The sequence below is a fragment of the Cetorhinus maximus genome, chromosome 21, assembly GCF_964194155.1.
Source record: "Cetorhinus maximus chromosome 21, sCetMax3.hap1.1, whole genome shotgun sequence".
Classification (NCBI taxonomy): domain Eukaryota; kingdom Metazoa; phylum Chordata; class Chondrichthyes; order Lamniformes; family Cetorhinidae; genus Cetorhinus; species Cetorhinus maximus.
The window spans coordinates 29,826,594-29,838,886 of record NC_135899.1 but is presented as its reverse complement, the minus strand read 5'-3'; the positions used below and the strand labels follow the sequence as shown (position 1 = coordinate 29,838,886).

General features: G+C 43.3%; 1 non-coding gene across 1 annotated transcript; it reads right to left on the bottom strand.

Moving 5' to 3' along the window:
• Nucleotides 1–4,955: 4,955 nt before the first annotated feature.
• On the bottom strand, nt 4,956–5,027 carry trnae-uuc (transfer RNA glutamic acid (anticodon UUC)). Its single transcript has one exon. It is a non-coding gene; the product is annotated as a tRNA-Glu (tRNA).
• Nucleotides 5,028–12,293: the final 7,266 nt, after the last annotated feature.

Sequence of the window (12,293 nt, the reverse complement as noted above, 5' to 3'; positions counted from 1 at the left end):
AGTCCTTGCACCAGGTTTACTGCAGTGGTTCAAGAGGGCAGCTCCGCACCACCTTCTCAAGAACAATGGGAGTATGGCAATAAATGTTTGCCTTGCCAGGGAAGCGCAAATGCCATGAAAGATTAGAAATAAAACCTCAGCCACTTGTGTTACCCTTTAAGTTGCTCCACGCATCCACGGTGCTAATTCACTCTGAGACCTTTCGTGCTGCTGAAGGAGATCAGTTTCATTCTCGTGATCGTCTCACTCAGACACAGAGTGCGAGCACTGAGCTGTGGCTAGTTAGAATCCGACTTCTGTTACTGTCTTAGTTTGGATTATTTCATTTTCTTATGTTCCATCATCTGCTCAAGAAAGTTCTGAAGCTCAGTTATTATCTGCATAAAATTATCACAAATCTCCAACTTCCAATAGCGGCAGCTTTCTCTCTTTCTTCACCTCCTTTACCGAAGTTTTAACCTGGGGGCACCCTCCCATCTAATAATACGATGATTTGAGCCTCGCGAGGTTATGGCCGTCAGCGACTGTCTCCCACCTCGCCTGTCTCCTGTTGCCAGTATCAATATCTGCCATATTCATATCTCGACTTGTAGTCGAGGTATGGGCGCCCAGAGGTCAGTTCAACATGCAGCAAGTCTTTTTTATAGAAATTCGGCCGCATTCATCCGATGAAGATGGTCAAGCTCGTGCATATCTCGTTAGTTTAGCAATGAGAATGCGCTGATCGAATTAGGAGGCTCCAGAACCTCTCAGTTGGTGATCTAGACCTGCCAAGTAGTTACGGCTGAGATAACGAAGGTCGAAACAATTCAACATTTCCTCCTGTCTGGCATTGTTATCCAAGTCTTATTACTGTAAAGGAGTGCGCCGAGGTCACAGCTTTGGCAATCGGGCAAATTTGTGTTCTCAGTCAGTTTCCTGCTGTAAAACACTTTGAATCGGCTTGAACAAAACAACTGCGACTTTTGTTATATGTGTGTTGATTTAAGCATCAAGTGATAAATTACTGGTGATTATACAGCCTAGACATGTGAGGCTATCCACAAGCAGTGGGGCACATTGTCAAAGCTGATAGGTGGCCTACTGCAACGTACTGGAACATGACTTTTTTTCTACCTGGTGTTGATTGTCAACCCAAGCTCTTTATAAGCGAGAGAGAGTCTGTTCCTCAATATGAAATGTTACAATGCATCGAAAGTTGATAAGAACTTGGCGCACTTTTGTCTTGGATTTTAGGCAAGCAAGGCTGAACAGCTTTCCATCAGTTCTGGTTTGTAAGTAGACACCCTCGGTAGATGACCTGAAGGCATGTGACAGCATAAAAGAGAAGAATATGCCAAAGAGTGTTAGTGCCAGAACACGACGCAGTTTGACCGCACTACAGATCTCAAAGTGCTCCGATGGTTTGCCCATCATGTTGCCATGGAAAGAGGGAATGGCATTTATCAACTTCAGCGGACAGCCAATTCTCACCAGCAGCTTAAATTCACTGCCTCTGCTCACGTGGCCGGATGTTTTGGTGACATCGCTGAAGGCAATGCAGAGTGGTCTCCTTTATCCACGACATTTTGCTTACAGGCTCTGGACTGAGTAGATCATGTCAATTGTAGATCTTCCAGGTCTGAAGCCACACTTATATTCGGGATAGTTGTGTTCATCCACGATCTGCAGTCTGACAAGGGCAACATAGCAAATAATTTTTCCATGATGCTCAGCAGGGCGATACCTTGCTATTTGTTTCAATCACTGTGGTCGCCCTTGTTCTTGTACATATTTGCATTGTGCATTTCCTGGAGCACTGTCCCTCCCTCCAGCAGAGACTGAGAACTACGTGCAGTTGCTTCAGTAATGCGAATTTATTCCGCTAGTTGAGTACAGGAGGGAGAGCATCAACACCTGGAGCTTTGCCCTTGCCAAGTGGGTGCATACCTTTGCTAAACTCCTCCACTTCGGATCTGATGTCCAGCTCGACTAAGACAGGTAGATTTTATCTGGTGTCTAGATCTTCCTAGGTGACAATGTTCTCCCTAAAACCCCTTTCAAGGTAGTGTTCCACCATCTCTCCAATTGTTTATTGCAGTCAGTAATAATTCCCACTGGTTTTGCTTTCAATTGAGTTATTATTATTGATTTGTTGATGGACCTGTTGCCTTTTGACCCCTTCATAAATGCGTCCTCTCACCCACACACACACCACACACACTGCGCACCCCACCTCCTGACATTAGCTGTTTCAAAGGACATCTAAATACTGTGGCAGCGTTGTCACCAGTATTTATTGGTGCTCGCCTAGCAGTATGTTGGACTTTACTTCAAACTGTTCTTAGGGCATTCAGGCTGGAACGATTGATTTCAATGACAGGTTCCACCACAGTGATGTTAGCTTCGAAGGAATCAGCCTTCTCCCGCTCTTGCTTCGCATATGTTGAGAGTGCGGCATTGTAGGTGGTGTCTCTAAGTGTCTTCCATTTTGCTTCTGTGCTCTAGAAACAACTGTAATGACGTATTATGAGCTTCTTTATCTGGCCTCTGTCTTATTCAACCTTCCTGCATTGCACCACTTTACTGATACACTGCTACTATCGAACCAGGGTATATCTGCATCCCTTTACAGAGCAGTGACAAGTTCCACTCTGCCCAGAAGTTTTGGTTTCCAAATGACAGTTTTACTTTTTGTTTCCTTAGAAAATGGGAGGGTTAGTTTCCTTTCTCTGTTTGTTTTTTATAGTTTGGGTCTACAAAACAATAAAACAGACTTTGAAATCGCAGATTCCATCAGAAGAACGAATCAGGAAAACAGGGTCTGCCCCAGTTGTGGAGCGTTCTATCATGAAGAGTAGCAAGTCCCTTGCAGAAAAGCATAGTTCCTTGTTCACACGTTTCTGCAGAACACTTTCACTACAAGGTGAACGTGTAAAGCTTTTCTTTCAGTGATCCACTCTCGGCGAGCCTGGTCTCTTGTTTGGACGCCATATTGATATTCAGTCTATCAGGTTCCATGTTGATCACAGCTATGTTGCATGTGTCACTAACCGACTCTAAGTTGTCTGTCAGATCATGCAGATGGTCCTGACATTCAAAACTGCCAACCGAAGAGTTGGCATCTCCTACCTTTTAGTTGTTTAGTGTTTGTTCCTTTGCCTGGTGCAATGGACTCTGTCTACTTGTTGAAGAGGGACTCCAATCCATAAAAGCCCATTGAAGCAGCTGAACTGTGGTGGGTCAGCACTTTAGTAGTCAGTTGCTGCCCAAAGTGAGGTGAATGGCGACTGACCAGAGGGATACGATGGTCCATCCCACTGCGGAGACTTCCGTGGCACTCGTTCTCTATGCCAATCGAGTTGGGTTTCTCATTCATAATTGTTGTTTTTCGTCTGCCCTGAAAACGGAGTGTCCTCTTTCCAGGACTCAAAACCTCTGCATAATTGATGTAGATCCCGGGCTGCCCAAACGACAAGATGCCATTCTTGACCTTCCTGTTTGAGTCAAAAGCAACATAAAGCACTATGTTTGGCACCAGCTTGGTTGCAGGCGTTGTCGGAAATATGATATATTTAGACATCAGTCTGCTTTTGAGCTCCAGTCATGAATTTTTTGACAAGTTGTGCCGTCATAGGTTTCAACTCTTCCAAGGTATCCCCATGGCAGTGAATCTATTTGCCAGTTTGGCCTGCGCACTGCCTGTCTGGGGGGCCCAACCTGCTCTGCGTTACCCTGCGTTCAGCATGGGGCTGTAATGGGCCCAGCTTCCATGTTCACTGCGAGGAAGCACAGCTGAGGACTTGCCAATGGAGAGGCTTCACACTGACAGGGGAAGATTTACACATTTGGCTCTCTTTTTCCCATTGCTGCAAGCCAGCAGTGTGGACAGAAAATGAGAAGCAATCTAGCGCACAAAAACAGAAAGCTTTTCAGCCACGCACTAGATGCATGGCATCAACCTGTTGGACACAGTAATTTCAAATGAAATGAGAGAAAGAAAAAACGATGTTTCATGCACCTACATCCAAGCCATGAGAAATATGTTGTTATTTTGTTCAAATAAGCTAATGGAAATTGTCTGTGTCTACATATAAAGAACTGGAATATACCTTCGTACTGTGTGAATCTCCGTTTATTGTGGATATTGCGGTGATGCTTTCGTGCAGGCAAAGCATTTCTGCAGATGTTGGACAATTGTAATGGGTTTTGCCTGCATCTTATAATTACCTTTTGTTTATAAAAATCAGAAATTCAGGTCCCTAGGTATCCCTCTCCAAATTATACTAATACCTGAATACTCCCGCCAGCTATGCTGGTATTTGCGTCTAGTTTGCTGTTCCTGTGTATACCTGTCCAGGTCGGCGTAGGTAGCTGTTGGTGGCACGACGTATCCGTACTCAACTGCGCTCTCCCTGTGAATGCCTGCCCAAATGTGCTAGCTAGTTCCTGGGTGTGCCTGTCAGAGCTGTAGCATGTTGAATTTGTCCATGATTGTTGCTTTCTGGGAACGTGATTTTGAGATTTATGTTGCTATGGAAACGCGAAACACACTGAACAAAGTTTTCCCGCTTCACAGAATTGGAATGGTGTTTCCCTGAGGCGAGGGGCGGCCGGTTTCCATCCAAATGCATCTAAGAGAGGGATATCACTCCAAAGATTCAGGAAAGGAAATTGAGAAGCTCCTTCAGGAGTTTTAAAAAATTGATTTTGATTTTTTTTTTCCGTGTGACTTGTATGGCGTTGATCGGCGAAACATTTGTTGAAGTAAGTGAAAGGATTCAGCATTTTACTTTCTCCCTGAACGCTTCCTTTGGCCTGAGGCCAAAATGTTAGGCGCTCACATCATGTAAAGTTTATCAGCTTCGCTTGACAATCGAAAGGCCCCACAATCATTTGCTTCCGCGGAGAGGGATTATTCAGAGCGTGAAATACGGCACCGACAAATATGATGCAACTTGTATATAAAATTTAACTTCCCTGACCGGGAATCGAACCCGGGCCGCGGCGGTGAAAGCGCCGAATCCTAACCACTAGACCACCAGGGAAAACTGCTGACGATTGCCACCATTGTCAACACGATTGTATAGATCAGCGTTCATTTGGATATGTTTTTGACTCTGTGATTGAAGCAAGTTCATTTCAGAACTCTGCTGTTTACAGCTCTGTTTACATGCATCTCTATTTTTTGTTCGGCTGGAACAGATTCCATTTGGAAAGTTTTTTTTAAATTTCTCGCTGAAGTTTCAATACCCCTAAAAACACAAATACATTGAGAAATAACACACAGGTATACACACACATCTCTCCAGAATAACACATTGATACATCCAAAATCCGTTTGCAAATATCACAATATTACTCATAAATACATGGTGCGAAACTGATCTAACCCAATACCGGGACGCCACATCAGCTATGTTAAAAAGCGCTATATAAATGCCAGTTATTGTTTTTTTCAGAAACACGAAGAGGATCCATTTATATTCTTCCACAATATTCCGCGTTCTTTCTGTCACCTCGATTTGAAAGGCTACCAATAAAAAAAGGTGGAGGATTCGATAGGTTGGAATGAAATAATCTACTTCCACGAACTGCGTGTGTACAGAACACAGGGGGCATAAAAGGCAGGGCAGGAAACAGGCAGAGCAAAGCCCGTCAGTAAGAATGTGAGGAGGGTTCCACTAAGAGCATATGTTACAGGCACCAGGTGAGAAAGCAGCATAATATTTTCTCATTATTTTTCGTATATGTCTTTCAGTATTTAGTGAGATTTGTACTTGGGGCCAAATTCCCGTCGATTCTCTGCTCACCGGTCCCTCACCGGTAGTACAAATCTCACTAAATACTAATTGACATGTACGAAAAATAATTTTTAAATGCCAATTTCTAGAGGGGCAAACCTATTGCTGCTATTAAGGAATTAAACAGCTCTTTCGAATTTTGTACAACGGTCAAAGTTCCACTGCCCCCTTTATTGCTCCGGTGCATACACCCAGTACCGTCTTCTTGAAACAAATCACCACAATCATATTGCTCATTTTGTTGTAATTAGGAATCCTCGTGCATGAATCCCAAAAAGCTAACATACAAGTACAGCAAGTAATGGGGAAGGCAAATTGAATGTTAGCCTTTATTTCACAGGGAATAGAGCATAGAAATAGGGAAGTCTTGCTAAAACTATACAACTATATGCAGAGGTATAGAATATAAAAATAAGGATATAATGTTGGAGTTGTATAAAACACTGGTGAGGCTACAACTGGACTATTGTGTGCAGTTCTGGTCACCGCATTACAGGAAGGACGTAATAGCTCTGGAGAGAGTGCAGAGGAGGTTTACAAGAATGTTGCCAGGGTTAGAAAAGTGTAGCTACGAGGAGAGATTGGATAGGTTGGGGTTATTTTCCTTAGAACAAAGAAGGCTAAGAGGTGACTTGATTAAGGTGTACAAAATTATGAGGGGAATAGATAGAGTGGACAGGATAAAATTGTTTCCTTTGGTGGAGAATTCTAGAAGCAGGGGACATAGATTCAATATAAGTGGCCAAAGGTGTAGGGGGGACATGAGGAAGAACTTTTTTACGAAGAGGGTAGTGGGTGTCTGGAATTCGCTGCCCAAGTTGGTGGTAGAGGCAGAAACTCTAAACTCTTTTAAAAAGAACCTGGATCTGCACCTTAAGTGCTGTAAGCTGCAGGGCTATGGGCCGGGTGCAGGAAGGTGGGATTAGAAAGGGCACCTGGGTGTCCGTGGGCTGGCATGGACAAGATGGGCCGAATGGCCTCCTTCTGTGCTGTGATTTTTCTATGGTTTTTGGTTCTAATGCACCAGTTAGGCCACACCTAGAACACTGTGAACAGTTTTGGCCCCCTTATCTAATGAAAGATACGTTGGCATTGGAGGCAGTCCAGAGAAGGTTCACTCGGTTGATCTAGAATATGGAGGGATATTCTTATGGGGAGAGGTTGAGTAGGTTGGGCCTGTACTCATGGGAGTTTAAAAGAATGAGAGGCGACCTTATTGAAACATATAAGATTCTTAGGGCGCTTGACATGGTAGATGTTGAGAGGTTGTTTTCCCTTGTGGGAGAGTCTCGAACCAGAGGGCACAATACCAGGGTAAGACGTCATTCATTTAAGACAGAGATGAGTAGGAATTTCTTCTCTCAGAGGATGGGGAATCCGCGGAACTCTTTACCGCAGATGGCTGTAGAGACTGGGCCATGAAGTATCTTCAAGGCTGAGATAGACAAGTTTTTCATCAGTAAGGGGACCAAAGGCTATGGGGAAACGGCAGGAAAGTGGAATTGAGGATTATCAGATCAGAAATGATCTGATTGATAGGCGGAGCAGACTCAACGGTCCGAATGGCCTCCTTCTGCTCCTACGTCTTATTGTCTTATACTCAAGGTCGGGAGGATCATCGGCCTCTGATAGTGGAAGGAAGACACTGTTTGGGGGGGGGCGGGGGGGGCGGGGGGGTGGCGGGGAGTTATGTGGGGGAATATCGAACTAGGGGACATAATTACAGCATAAGGGGACACTCCTTTAAAACTGAGATGCGAATGAATTTTTCTCTCAGCGGGTAGTGAATATTTGGAAATCTCTACCTCAGAGATTTGTGGTTACTGAAAATATTTAAAGTATTTAAATCATTGCTGAGATTTATGAAATATCTGTTTAAATGTCTAGCACTGCTCTGCTCATCCACTGACCTTCCCCTTAGTCTATTTTTCCAGCCTACTTTAGACAACTCTTTCTTCATACCTTTGTAATTGCCCTCATTTAAGTTGAGGACAGTGGGCCTGAGTTGCTCGCCCTCAAACTGAATTTAAATTTCTACACTGTTGTGATCGCCATCCCCTAAAGGATCCTTAACTACAAGATCTCTTATTAATCTACACATTACTAGATCTAAAATAGCCTGTTCCCGGGTAGATTCTGCAACATGTTGCTCTAAGAAACAATCTCTGATGCACTCTGCAAATTCATCTTCCATGTTACCCCTGCCAGCCTGATTTGTCCAGTCAATATTCAGATAAAATCGCCCATGACAATTGCAGCACCCTTCTTACACACTTCCATGATTTCCCGATTTATACTTTGTCCCGACAGCGAAACAACTCTTCGGGGACATATAGACGTCTCCCACCCGTGACATTTTCCCCTTGCTAATCCTTATTTCCACCCAAACAGATCGCACATCAGGATTTGTTGCACACATATCACGACTCACCACCGCACTGATACCTTCCCTTATTAACAAAGCTACCTTCGTTCGGTGAAATTGGCAAACAGAAAGGCTTCCTGAGAAACAAAGATCCGCTCAGGAAGGAGGTCAGAAAGTAAGGCGCACACATAATAATAACACGTTAAAATAAATTAAAATTCATACGAGGAAGTAAGAGGTGAAATTATATACATTGGGAGGGTTAAAATGGAAAGTCAAAACACTATAAGGTGAGATTTTTATAAGTGTGAATGGGTGTAGAGGCCTTGGTCTCTATTTACACATAGTTCATAATGTAGGTCGAAAATCATATTGGTTACTTGGGTTTATAAGTCGAGAAATAATATATGAAAGCAACGGCATCATGCTCGAACTTTAACATCTGTAATTCGACCTTGGTAAGGAGTCTTGTGATCACTCTTGAGCAAAGACATTAGAAAGGGCACTGAGGGCGCTTACTGGGAACTTTTGAAGCATGGAATACTTTGGATATGAAGAGTTGTTGGGGAAGTTAAGGTTGTTGTACTTCGAACACAGATGATTAGAAGATGACCTAATAGTGCTTTTCCAGATGATGCGATGTTTGGAGAGAGTAAACAGGGAAAAGAGTCCCTCTGCGTGAAGGCCAATAACTAGGGGTCGTAGATTCAAAGCCATTGACAAAAGATATAGATAGGACAGGAGCAGAGATATTTTCACTCAGAGTTAGTGGGATCTAGAACGCTCTAACTGAAAACGTATTAGAAGGCAATGTAAAGAATAATTTTAAAAGGGAATTGGAAAGGCATTTGAAGACGAGCATCTTACAGCTACACAATGAAGAAACACAACGCAGGAACTATAAACAAAATCAATGCACGCTAGTGTAAGCACAAACTCAATGCACAAATGCGCCCGCGCACACAACCAGACTCAAAGGGAGAGAGGACCAGAAAGAACTGTTATTAATTTGGCTGCTTTTTGTTGTATTTCCTGCAGGAATGTAGTGAATACACGCAAATGAGTAAGAATGAGAAAATCAACTCCTGTTGAAAGGTGTATGATATCATTCCGCGTAATGCATAGGAACTTAAATTAAAAAAGGGAGACGCGTAGTCTACAGGATTCGAACCTTCGCGGTGAGACCCTAATGAATTTCTAGTCCATCGATTTAACCACTCGGCCACGACTACATACTTAGCACTACGAAAATCACACTACTCCTCACTCAAAACAATTCTCAGAAAGAATCTTTTTGTTTCGTTGTGATTTTGATTTCTTGTGCTGGATATTACTGCATTTAATCACTCTGCTGGTTACATCGACCGCTATTCTTTCTTCATTTCGACTGAATGTGATTTAATCCGAAAAGTTGTTTCTGTCTTTTCTTTGAATCACTCCTAAATACATTTATATACAACGCAGATACACATAAATGCATTGAGAGATAACACACGTAGACACATATATTCTGAATTATTACACTACAATAAAATCCATTTGCAAGCATCACAACATTAATGATAAATATTTATATATTTGTAACCTGCTGTACTCCAATCCCGAGATGCAACGATAGCTCTTTAGTGGCGCTGTGGAATGCAAGTTTTTGTTGACAGAAACACTAAGAGAATCCATTTATATTATTCTTTCATTTTCCTTATTCATTCTGCAATTTAGATTTGAGAAACTACCAATCAAAAAATGACTGTGGATTTGATAGGATGGATCGAAAGAAACTGCTTCCTCGGGCTGTGTGTATACAGAAGACAGGGAGGGAATCCAAACAGTAGATGCAGAGCCAGCCAGTAAGAATGTGGGAAGTTACACAAATAACATATATTGCAGGCACCAAATGAAAAATGGGCGTATTTTCTAGGTGACGCGACCCAAGGAGCAAAGCGATTTGGGTCTCCAGGCACAGAACACATGTACGAAGTATACATGTACGAAATGTCATTTTAAGAACTCAACTTCTAGGCTGTCATATTCGAGGTACAACATATTCCTACTATTAGATATTTAGACAACTCTCTCTAATTTGCTGCTACAGTTATGCAACCAAACTGGCGAAGATCAAAGGCCAATAATTGCGGCAGGAAGGCCCTTGGCAGTGTGACAGCTGCTGTGTGGCTTTTGTTGCACTTGTTTATATTTCAGATTGCAGTATTTGATGTTTTTTGCCTTTTTTCTGTAAGTTTATGTTTTAATTTAAGGTTAGTGCATTTACAACTTTCATCTTTTCGCCATTTTGTTCATATTTAATAATATTGCAGTTTGTGCATTTAAAATAAATTCTGGAAATCTGGTGCACACTAACTGCGGCTCCTTTGATTGACAGCTCTCTCTCTCTCTCTCCATGCATCCCACAAAATCACACGCCGCTCATAAGAAGAAATGCAGGCGCTAAGCCGTCACTAAGCTGCGTTACCATAGCAACAGGCCGAGCCTTTGTCTCAGGGCCGATGATGTTGGCGGCGGATTCGGTGGCTGGGCGCTGCTTTGTGCGTTGGGGTGGGGGGCTGTGGGGGGTTGGTGATGGCAACAGAAGGAGTGGTGAAGAAAAGTTTCTCACTCCAGAGATGCTGGCAGGTCTGCTGAGCGTTTCCAACATTCGGAAATTGCCTGGGACTGGCGCCACGAGGGCAGTTCCTCCGACTCCAGGTCCCGGGGGCGGCGGTGACCCCGAGCTCTGTGAGGCCACAATGGCTAAGGGCTGTGACGTGGGCGCTGTCAGCAGGAGCACAGGAACAGCAGGAGGACAGTACAACCCCTGAGCGTGTTCCCACCATTCAGTTAACAATGCCTAATCCATATCCTAAGTTCATTAACCGGCATTGGCTCCAAAAACTTAATAGACTTAGGTCATAAAAATACCAGTTTTGAAAGTTTAAATTCACCCTCAATCTCGAGCTTTTCGAGGGAGTGTATTGACGATTTCCATTCCCCTTTGCATGACGACGTGCTTCCTGACATCACGCTGGATGGCTAGGTTTTAATTATTGAAGTTACACGCGGATGAATAATGTTCCTTTGCATTTATCCTATCAGTTCCATTAATTATATTGCAGTTCAGTGCTGTGTTATGTAGGACTGTGTACTTACAGTGTCCTCTTTTGCTTGTACAGGTCTTATTTCTGCACACCATAGTTATGGGGGTTCTGCAGGTCTATGTTCTTTCAGTATTGAAGTTTGTGATGGTCTGTGTCCATAAATTGCTGAGGGTATTTACAGGTCCTATATCCCCTCATGTCCTCGGGGAGTTCATTTCCATGATTCCCATCTTTTGCTACCTAAACCCTATTCCCAGTAAGCAGTTGACCACACAACAACTATCTGGGCCCCAGGCTGACATTGTTAAAGGTTCTCTCTCTGTACTCTCACTGTCTCCATCAAAATTGCCACCATCAGCCATGCCATGCCACGAATAAAAGAAGACTTGATCCGACCATCCTTGCAGGCCACTACCTCACCTCCAACATTCCTTTCCTTTCCAAACTCACTTCCTAGAAATTTATGTTTGAATCGCTCCAATCCGGTTTATGCCCTTGCCACAGTACAAACACAGCTCTTCTCAAAGTAAAATGTGACATCCTATTTGACTGTTCTCCTTCTTGGCTGTCTGTTCATCACACCATCCTCCTCCATTGCCTCTCCACCGTCTTCCAGCTGGATGAGACTGTTCTCACCTGCTTTCAGCCTTATATATCTATTCATAGCCAGATAATGACTTGCAATGGCTTCTCTTCCCATTCCAGGTTTGTTACCTTAATGTTCCCCAAGGATCAATTCTTGACCCTCTTCTATTTCTTATCTATTTGCTCTCCCTTGGCAATATCATCACAGCATTAATTTTGACATGTATGCTGATGAATTCCATCTCACCTCTCCTGACTCCTCCACTTTTGCTAAATTATAAAACTGCTTATCCAATATCCAGTATATATCATAAGACCAGGAGTGGGGACGTTCACTGATGATTGCCCAATGTTCAGCAACGTTCATGACTCCTCAGATACTGAAGCACTTCATGTCCAAATGCAGCAAGATCTAGACAATATCCAGGACTGGGCTGATGTGAGGTGCTAATGTTACTTGCCACGTAA